Source organism: Orcinus orca, chromosome 13 (assembly GCF_937001465.1).
Source record: "Orcinus orca chromosome 13, mOrcOrc1.1, whole genome shotgun sequence".
NCBI classification, from domain to species: Eukaryota; Metazoa; Chordata; class Mammalia; order Artiodactyla; family Delphinidae; genus Orcinus; species Orcinus orca.
The window spans coordinates 20808877-20820177 of NC_064571.1; the positions used below are offsets into that span (position 1 = coordinate 20808877).

General features: G+C 39.3%; 1 pseudogene; it reads right to left on the reverse strand.

Moving 5' to 3' along the window:
* Positions 1-202: 202 nt before the first annotated feature.
* Positions 203-2696, reverse strand: LOC101279355 (lithostathine-like; annotated as a pseudogene).
* Positions 2697-11301: the final 8605 nt, after the last annotated feature.

Consider the following 11301-nt stretch of genomic DNA (forward strand, 5'->3'; position numbering starts at 1 on the left):
TTGAAAAACCAGGTTATGGAACACACAAAAGAGCCTGAAATTAGGGTGGGGAGAAGGGAAGGTCAGAATAAGTTGGTCAGGTTGGGGGTATGGGGAGCATATCCCCCTTTGGAATGGGTCTTCACACTTGGTTCCAAGTCCACAATGAGTTGAACACCAGACTCAAGCTGCTGGCTTCCCATCTGACCTCATCCATGAACTTTCAGACATAGGGTAAGTTCACATAACAGTTATAATCTCTCTACTTCAGATACCCTGGAGAGACAGAAGAGCTCAAGTGAATGGGGCTGGTGGAGCTTGAGAACCCAATGGAGATGCATCCCAGGTTCTGGTCTAGGACTCAAAGGCCCTCTGTTATCTTCACAAGGGTCCCACTCCAGGGGAAAGAGACAGAAAGAAAGGAGAGAAGAGAGGGGATGGGAACAGACAAGCCAATATTATAGTTCCAGCCCAGGAGGACTCTCTGAAGACCAGGCCCAGAAATGGGGAATGAGGGGATGAAAAAGCCTGAGCAGAAGTGATCTCCTCTGTTTCTTTTTAAACATCTTTATTGGAGTAAAATTGCTTTACAATGGTGTGTTAGTTTCTGCTTTATAACAAAGTGAATCAGTTATACATATACATATGTTCCCATATCTCTTCCTTCTTGCATCTCCCTCCCAATCCCACCCCTCCAGGTGGTCACAAAGCACCGAGCTGATCTCCCTGTGCTATGCAGCTGCTTCCCACTAGCTATCTATTTTACGTTTGGTAGTGTTTATATGTCCATGCCACTCTCTCACTTTGTCACAGCTTACCCTTCCCCCTGTTTCTTACCTGTGTTTCTTGACAGTCTCTAACAGTAGCCAGGGTTTGAGATGGTGGCTGGACTTCTCTCTCAGGCAACGTAATTGAGCACATCAGTGCTACTCCACTCCCATCCACCGGCACTGGGCTCAGAGCCCCATAGAGCAGGGGATGGAGTCAGGTGAGGTGAAAAGGCCTTTAGAGTTCTCCTGGCCTGATTCCCTCAGCTGGAATGCCTGACCCCCTCCCCAGCATCATGGAATTTGCTCTGCTCTTCCAGGTGATGCCCCATAGCTCTCCTCTGGGAAACTCTCCCAAACTCTTTGCTCCTATTGGCAAATTCCAAAGCAAATGATCACAAATACCAATGGAATCACTACGAGTACTGTGTCACTGTGCACTGTGAACTGCACTTAGTGGTGCATTTGTGATTACCCTCAGAACCTCCAAGACAATGTGTTTTATAAAAGGGAAAAATGTGTCAATGCTAAATCTTCATTTACCACTTGCTAAGCACAGCGTGTGCAGACTCAGGGAAGCTCAGAGAACTGAATTACAAGGCATGATGTGTGAATTGTGTAAAAGTTTGACAAGAGGCAGATTAATTTTAGTTGGAGGCTAGGGACCTGCACAGAACTCAGCTCTTCAGCTGGCCTCAAGGTTCTCCATTTTCTCCAATTATCCCCTGAGCTCCAGGGATCTCTAGGATATTTTCTTGGGGCAGGGGACAGGGAGGGGCCTGGTAGCCATAGCATCTTGGGAGGTAACAGATTAAAGAGCATGTAAGTGTACCTCTGTGGGGTCATGGAGCCCAATCCAGACGTCTGAGAGGAGATTCAAATCGTCCTTGAGAAGGGAGGAAATGAAGGATCCCTCAGCCCCACTGAGCACAGACACAAGGTGTCCTGAGGGTCTCTTCTGGCAGGCCATCTTTGTGAATAAGGGAGAGACTGAGGAGGAGATTGAAATCCTCACTGAGGGAAGGGCAGGGCTAAGGTAGGTGAGAAGGGGTTGTGTTTGCAAAAACTGAGGTGCTCATTCTCACCCTCAAGAAAGTCTAGAGAATGAAACTCCCAGCCCCCAAACCCTGTCTCTAATTTGCTTCTCCTTATCAGCCGGAACTGCAAATCCCAGCACTCATGTCTGTATCCATCCAGGACTGGGTGTTATAAACAAGGCATAGCAGTAGGACGCATAGGCCATGGAGCCTCTCGGACAGCTGATCCGTGCAGAGGGCAGTTCCTTCTGGGAATCTTCCCCTGAGGAGGAAAAAATAAAGGAGAAGGATGGGGTGAAATGGAGAGAGGATATTGGAATGGGGAGGTGACCTTGAATAATATCTATGAGGCCAGTGCTTGGGGAAGTGACATCACACTCCTGACTGCCTGTCACCATTGTCAACACTCCCAGGATTTTTTTTTTATCATGAACTATACCTAGTAATTGGGAGATGGTCTGTTTTCTTTTTATTCATCTGCCTTGTTCAAAAGAACAACTTTTCTCCTCTTCTGGGCTGACTATTCTTTTACTGGATCCTTCAATCTTTCTCCTTCTATTCATCTCATTAAAAACACTCTATACTTTCCCTCCTTAATCACCCACATAAATTAGACTCTGCTGAGAAAATGGAAATCATCTCATCCCACTGGTACTGGACCACTGGGGAGACTCCCACCACTAGTCACCCAGAAGGAAGGAAGATGATGCAGGAATTGCAGGCAGTGTTGTTGTGTGGGGATGTACCATTACCATGGGAGGCACACAGGAGCTTTCCTCCTTTTCTTGGCCCTGAGCAAACACTGGGAACCCAGTGACAGAGGCAGAGAAGTCTCACCTTGGACTTGAGACAGGAGCAACAGGCAGGAGGGCAGCATCCAGGACAGGCTGAGGAGGCCCATGGAAGGCATCATTTTGTCTGTGATGTGCGGAGACAAACAGAGAACTAAAGGAAGGGTGGTCAGAGAGAGACTATGAGAAACCCCCTGTTGTACCTCTTGTCTTTTCCTCTGTCTAGTTCCCTAGTAATAAGTCCATCTTGATAGCATGCATCCGCTTCCATACTTCTGGAAATAATTGGAAAACCTGTATATCCTACTATACCTGAGACCTCCCAGGACTTCCTTTACCCGGTCTCAAAGCTCCTACGTTCTCTGCAGACAGAGATCCTTGTATACCTTCCCTGAAATATGTGAGGTGGAACCCCTGTCAAGGGTCTCATCTGCTCTCAGCTCCCACTTGCCTGTCTTGCAGGGATCTGCACTGGTTGGTCAGGACAGAAAAGACTGGGCTTTTATAAGAGGATTTGAAGGAGGGGTGCTGAAATGAATAACAGGAAACTGGAGACATGAAAGGGGTCATGCGGAAGTGTCTGGCATTGATTCAAGGAAATTTCCACCACAGGGAGGAGATCATTCCCATCAAAGCCTGGGAATTGCCACAGCTGTTACTCCTTTTTCTTGAGCAGACCAATACTTTCTCAGGAACTGGTGAAGTTTACGCTTTTGCCATCCTTGTCCAGGTAACTGGTGTGAAAAACTTATAGAAATGAAGACAGCCTGGTGGCTCGAATTCTGTTTCATAGTTTAGAAAATATGTGACATTGGATAGTTAAAGAAGTACTAGAAGTGTATTTTTGGGAAATCTGTCAAGAACTGACTCTTGCTGGCATATATATGAGTTTCATTAATCCCTGTCTTTTAAGATTAAAGAAACCCAAACTAGTAATAAGTAAAAGTTGGGTGAGTATAACATTGGAAAATATTTCTGAGGGCAAGATATTAGTTGAGGGAAACAAAAGAATTGAAGCAATGGGAAAGAGCAATGTTTCAGCATTGCTTTCTCCTTATTGGAACAAGGTGTAAAGGAAGCATGGAGTGTTCTAAGGCAATAGACAAACCAGGATCAGGTAGATTTTCCTTCTGGCCAACTCTGTGTGAGAAGACTGAGAAATAATTCCTCAGTTCACTTCAATTCCGAGCCGGAAATTTGATACCTCAGAGTGGCATTCTCAGACCATGATGTGCAGACCCCTGGGGGTCTTCAAGACCATTTCAAGGGGACTGTAATACTTCAATTTTCATAACTTTACTAAAATATCATTTGCCTTCTTCACTGTGTTGACATTTGCACTGATGGGGCACAGGCAACTGTGGGTAAATTTCGGGGTCCTCAGCATTCACCAAGGTAGGGGTGTCAACCTGTGTTCTTCACTCCCACGCACTTGCAAGAAGCAAACAAATACATTCACTCTAAAATGTCCTTCGGGACTTCCCTGGCCGTCCAGTGGTTAAGACTACACACTTCTGCTCCAGGGTTCATGGGTTCAATCTCTGGTCAGGGAACTAAGATCCCGCATGCCGCATGGTACCTCCAAAAAAAAAAAAAAAATGACATTGATGAAGAAGTAAAGACAACTCATTTTAGTAAATATATTTTTTAATTTTTATTTTATATTGCAATATAGTTGAGTAACAATGTTGTGTTAGTTTCAGGTGTACAGCAAAGTGATTCATTTATATATACACATGTATCTATTGTTTTTCAAATTCTTTACACATTTAGGTTATTGCAGAATATTGAGCAGAGTTCCCTGTGCCATACAGTAGGTCCTTGTTGGTTATCAATTTTATTTTATTTTATTTATTTATTTAATACATTTTTATTTATTTTATTTATTTATTTTTGGCTGTGTTGGGTCTTTGTTGCTGCGTGCAGGCTTTCTCTAGTTGTGGCAAGCGGGAACTACTCTTCGTTGAGGTGTGCAGGCTTCTCATTGTGGTGGCTTCTCTTGTTGCGGAGCATGGGCTCTAGGTGTGCAGGCTTCAGTAGTTGTGGCACATGGGCTCAGTAGTTGTGGTTCACAGGCTCTAGAGCATAGGCTCAGTAGTTGTGGTGCACGGGCTTAGTTGCTCTGTGGCATGTGGGGTCTTCCCAGACCAGGGCTCAAACCTGTGTCTGCTGCCTTGGCAGGCAGATTCTTAACCACTGCACCACCAGGGAAGCCTGGTTATCAATTTTAAATATAGCAGTGTGCACATGTCAATCCCAAACTCCCAATCTTAACACTTGAATACATTTCTTCAAAATTCTGTATGACTAAGTGGAAAGCCTGTGTACTAAAGTATAATGGTTGTCTTGGGAAAAAAGCCTTTGTAATCCACCATTTTCGTGGAAGAAAATTCTTTCTTGAAAGATGGACTGAGAGACAAACTTGTTAATCACATATGGGCATTTTGTTGACATTAAAAAAAATGATCAAAATGAGATAATAACTAAATATTTTAAAATCCTTGTTTAACATATAGTATTATAAATATCAATATTTATTATAAATATCAATAATTCTCATGAATAAAAATTCTTTGGTGTCCTCAATACTTTTTAAGAGTGTAAAGTGTCCTGAGGTCAAAATGGTTTGATAACCTCTGATTAACAATGAGTTACAAATTTCCAGGATATATTGGGGATAGAGACAAATTTTATGTTACAAAACAGGGATACAATCAGCAAAGTCTAGAAGGTGGGGTAAACTCTACAGGATAAATGACTCCATTTCCTTAGCAAATGAATTTAAGGAAGTAAAGCAATATGAAATTCTTAACATTTGAGAGATGTATTAATCAAATACAAGGTATGTCTCATGTTTAGATCATGATTTGAACAAATCAGATGAGAAAATAATTTTGAGACACTTGACTAGGTGTGAACATTTGAAAATATTAAGGGGTTCTATTATTTTTTGGTGCAATTACAATATTGTACTTATATTTAAAGTGATATTGTCATTTACAGATAGATGATAGAATACTTACAGTTGAAATATGTTGTTCAGGATTTGCTTCAAAGTAATCTAGTGTAGTAAGGGTAAGAAAAGGAATATAGATGAAATGAAAGGCCATGTGGGATAATTGTCATTGTTTGGTGATAGATACCTAGAGGATCAACATAGTATTAATTTTGGGTTTCTTTGATTATTTTTTTCATAAAATATTGGGGAAAATATCTGGAAAAAAGAAAAACTGAGGTTCAACAATTGTTGAGAAAGAAAGTTAAGACCAGTCTGACTCAAGAATATAGCTGCAAAATTCCTGAACAAAATACTAAGCCAAAGAAGTTTACCAATGTATGTAATAAATGAAGGTAAGAATATTTTAGTAAAAATATTACTAAATATGACCACTTTAAAACAAACATAAAAATAAAATAACAAAGTAAATGTGAAGGGGAAAATGAGAGAAAATACTTTATGTACATATATATCTGACAAAGAATTGATTTCTAGAATATGTTTATAACAGTAAATTCAACAAGAAATTGAACAATACATTCATTAGAAAAGAAGAGTGAAAAAGCATGAGCATGCATTTCAGTAAAGAAGCAGCACAGGGCTTTCCTGGTGGTGCAGTGGTTGAGAGTCCGCCTGCCGATTCAGGGGACGTGGGTTCATGCCCCGGACTGGGAAGATCCCACATGCCGCAGAGTGGCTAGGCCCGTGAGCCATGGCGGCTGAGCCTGCACGTCCGGAGCCTGTGCTATGCAACGGGAGAAGCCACAACAATGAGAAGCCCGCGTACCGCAAAAAAAAAAAAAAAAAAAAAAAGAAGCAGCACAGTGATCAATACATATATGACAATATGTCAACCTTATTAGCAATCAATAAAATTAAAATCAAAATGAAATATAATTTCACACCTATCAGAATGACAAAAAAGAAATTTTGACTTTCCAAAATTTTGGTGAGGATTTGGAGCAATGAGTTGTCCATATTGCTGCTGGTAGTAGTGTAAATTGATAGAACCCTTTGGGAAAACTGACATTTTCTTACAGCCTCATACTCAATCATTCCACTCCTAGGAATATACAGTTTGCATATAAATGCCAAGTAGTATGTATACACAGGATGTTAATAGCATCACTATTTATAATGGCAAAAAAGCCAAAAACAAACCAAATGTCCATTAACAGGAAACTGGATAAACATTTTGTGGTTTAAATAAGCAATGTATCTGAGTGAAACTGAGTGAACCACAGTTACAAGCATTGTTATGGCTTAACCTCAAAGACATAATGTTGAGGAAAATTTATCAAAATACAGAAGATTATAAACTGTGTAATTTCATTATTTAAAAGGTCAAAAACAAAATTTGAAAAGGCTTCTATATCATTTAGGCATACTTATACATAATAAATTATATTAAGAGGAGGGGAATTATAAACTCAAAATTCTGAATTGTTACCTCTGAATGAAGGGAGAAGGAAATTGTTGGAATGAGGACACAGGAAGCTTCAAATATATTAGCAGTTATATACTTTTTAAGTATGGTGGTGGTTACTTGAATTTTAAAAAATGTTCTTTTAATCATATACATAATACTTTTATTGTCCTCTCTATATAAAATATGGTATTAAAAGTTAAAGAAAATTGAATTAAGTAATGTAAGAAAACCAGAAATAATTTTAAATTGTCTTTAAATTACTAGAGTTAGCCCACAGATATCAATCTAAAACAATTGTTGAACTTCAGACAAAGGTTTCATCAAGATAGTTGTCAGGTTATAGTCATCTGCAGGCTTGGCTGGGGATGGACCATCCACTTCCAAGATGACTCATTAACATGCTAAATTTGTGCTGGCTGTTGGTAGAAGGCTTCAGTTCCTCAGCACGTGGACCTTTCCATAGGGCTTCTGGAGTGTTCTTACAATGTGGTGATTAGCTTCCTCCAGCACAAGTGATCCAAGAGAAAGCAAGGCAAGAGCTGCAATGTCATTTAAAACATAGCTTTAGATGTTGCACGTGGTCATTTCTGTAATATCTTATTAGTTACACGTGTCAGTTCAGTCCAATATGGTATGGACTTATATGAGCATGTAAATACCAGGAGGCAGGGATCATTAGGTCTTATCATAATAGCTTGTTACCAGAATTGGAACCTGATACTTTATCAGTCAGAAGTCAGAAGTCCTATATAAGAGGGCTGGTCCTTTATTTCTTTTTTTCCTCCTCTAGGAGATCCTTCTGAATGTATGTAATATATACCATTTTTACATGGGAGGAGAAATTTCACTCAATTCCATCCAGCATCCCTCAAACTTCAAATAAACTTGGATGTGTGTGAGAGTCGGAGACAGGATGTTTATCTCCTGCTAGTTACAGAATCTGATGTTTACGGCCCTACCTATTCAAAATGTTCAGTTATAAACTGAATTTATCATTCCTCTCCTGTTTAAAATCTTTCAAAAGTTTCTTCATTATATGTTTTTGTGATTAGCTATTTATGCACAGCAAACTATCCCTATTTAGTGGCTTAAATAAACAATTTATTATTATTTCTCATGGTTTTGAGAGTTAACTATGCATACTTATATGGCTCTTCCTGGGGAGCTCTCATGTAGATAATGGCTGGAGCTGGAGTCATATGAAGGATCAAATGGAGGACTGAACCTCAAAGATGACCATACACAGGAGTGTACTTGACTCTGACTATTATTGGCTGAGAGCTCAGTTGGGTCTGTTAATTAGTGTGTCAACACAGGGCCTTTCTATGTGGCTTGGACTTCTTATAGCATGAAGGTGTCAGGATAGCAGGACTTTCATAGTTGATCAGGGCTCTTAAAGGGCAAAGAAGAAGTGACCAGTTGTCTTAGAATAGGTTGAGAAATGACATTATGCCATGTACACCATACTCTATTGGTCAAGCATGTGTTTGTATTCCCAGCATCTAGAATTTTAAGCACTCAGTGATGCTTATTGTATAGATTAATAGATTTATTCATAATGATTTTGATAATTATAGCAGCTGCATTTAATTTCATAATGCCTTACAGGTTTAGAACACTTGGATTTTAATTTTATTTCTTTCATTTAATATGTTAATTTGAGGAAGTAATTTAATCCTCCCCTTCTTGGATCTGTGTTACTCAATTTTCCAATGAGGATTTTGGATGAAGCAGACTCTGAGGTACATTCTATAATTCTCCTTTTGTTGGCTGGAATGCTGTAAATACCATGAATGTGGGTCAAGAGACCCACTGAAAAATATTTATTGTTCTCATATTAAAACCTTAGTTACTCTTTAGGATGGCCATCTTCTTAGCTTATTGCACCAGAGGAATAATTTTTGAGCAAGCTTTGGGAAAATTACACTATCATGAAACCAGTCTGGAAATGGAGCCATTGCAGATCATTTTCACTCTATTATTTAGTATTGACTGTTACAAACAACTTATTTCCAAATGCGCATCTTCTGGGCTCTCCTTGCATATTTGTATAAATAGAATATACTTAAATAATTGCCACATAGTATTTTCAACTAAATAATTTTATTCAAGGTGTAATAATTTGTTAAATTCTGTGAGCGCAACCACCTTGTAGTTTTAGAAGAAGGCTAAAGAACTTTGCCTAAAGAACTTAACATGGCAACTGACATATATATAAAAAATTACCAGGGAAGACTCTGATTACTAAAATGACACATTCTTTCAGAAAGTATTTCAAAAATTAGTAGAGCTTGATAGGTGCTGTCTGTTTCTAATCCCTCCTTGTTCTAGGAGTTAATTTGAGTCCAGTAAGGAGACTGATTATATACATCAAGACACTGGGATTTGGGCTAAATCAAGAGCAATATGGACTACAGCTCAATGCATAAATAAGTTCTATGGAAGAAAGTGCTCTGAAGGTCAATTTTAGAGATTAGTTTACTAAAGGAAAAGAAAATAGAAGGATTAAGAGCAGGAAGAAAACAGTTCAGATAATCTGAAATCCCTCAAGATATCTGATCTTGTGGATTAGCTGGAGTTAAGAACTCAGACTAAAGGAAGGTTTTGCTCCTTAGCCTCACATTTCATGGCGTGAAGTGGGAAGAATAGGGAGGAAAGGCATTTTACAGAAAATTCTACTCTAAGCACAGTGCATAACATCCAAGGCTCTCCTTTTTCATACTTCTTCCTTTTCTTTCTGTGTTTCATAGATCTACCTTAGCTGCTTAGGGGAGAATGGAGACGTGAGTAAGATTGCACTGTAATTGAAGGGAGGGCCAAGAGATAGGTCAGAAGCAAAATGGTGACACCAGCCTGAGCATTAGATAGAGATGAAGTAAGTAAGGTAAAATAACCAGGCACCCCAAACTAAGTTGTAGGTAGAAAAAGAATGGCGTGACTCAAATCTGGGATTGATCCCAGACAACTGAGGAGTGTCAAGGGAAGGCAATGTGTTTCATCCAGGAGCAGAAGACTCCTAACACAAATTCAGGAGGACAGTACTTTCATTATGTGGTGAGAAGAGGCAGCTCCAGCCCTCAGACAGTACTTGGAATTAGGTGACTCCACCAAAGTAGGGAACCTGGGTGTGTGGCACTGGGGGAGACATGGGATTGAGATTTCCAATAGGATTTCTAGGCTGGATTTTATCTGGGATAATATAAATGCTTTAAGATTGTGGTGCTCTCTTTCCTACCTCATAATGTTCCCCTGGGCATCCAGATACCTATCTCTATGCACATTTGCCCCCATGCCAGCCCAGACAGTGGGCTAATGGAAGGGACATTCACTTAGGCATAGTGATTAAGAGTTCAGCTCTCAAATCAGACAGACCCATCTCTTGGGGTTACAGTGGGAATTAAAATAATGTATGGCTATCCTTAAGCATGGTGCCTAATACATATAATCACATAATAAATGGCAGCTAATCATAATGTTATCTTCAGTGCCTGGTAGTACCATAATAGATGTTCAATAATTTTCAGTGGAATGACATAAATACATACATATGGTCTGCAGATACAGGTTATGGAGAAGTGACTCCATTGAATCATTTCTGTAGCTTACCAGTTAGTTGATTTATTCTTTAGCCTTCAACAATGTTCTCTTGAGGACATCAAGCTAACAATGCTTTTCCAGTCTTTGTATTTTCTCTATATCCTTAAATGTAATGAAATGATATTTATTTTTTAAAGGTATTCAGAAGTTACTAACTTAGGAAAGCACTTTACTCATAAATTTAGTGTTATCAGAAAATTGCCAAATTAATTTTTGCAGAAGCTCATCTGATTCTAACTACTATTTAATCAGCACTAATTTTGTGCCTGGCCCTGTGTTAAGAGCTCTACATAAATGATCGATTTAATACCCAGATCATCATTATGAGACAGCTATGCTTACCCTCATTTTTCACAAAAGAAAATGAAACTTTGGAAAGGTTGAATAATTGGGTCATGGTTCCTCAAAAGTAACCAAATGAGGATTAAAACCCCCAAAGCCAAAGCTATGCTCTTAATCTCTGTTACCCACTTTTGTGGAGAGAAGAGATTCTTTTTTCTTATAAAAAAAAAAATAGAGTATTGGCTTTTGCTGCAAGGCTACTCACTTCTGCACCATGAAAGAGGAAATATTTTTTCTAAGATATTTAACTTACCATTGGAATGAACTTGACATTTAGAAGACCTAAGCCCAGAAAATCTGATTTCTGATATACAGGGAGGGGGTTGAAAACACTAGGGAAAATCTGTGACTAAGGACGATG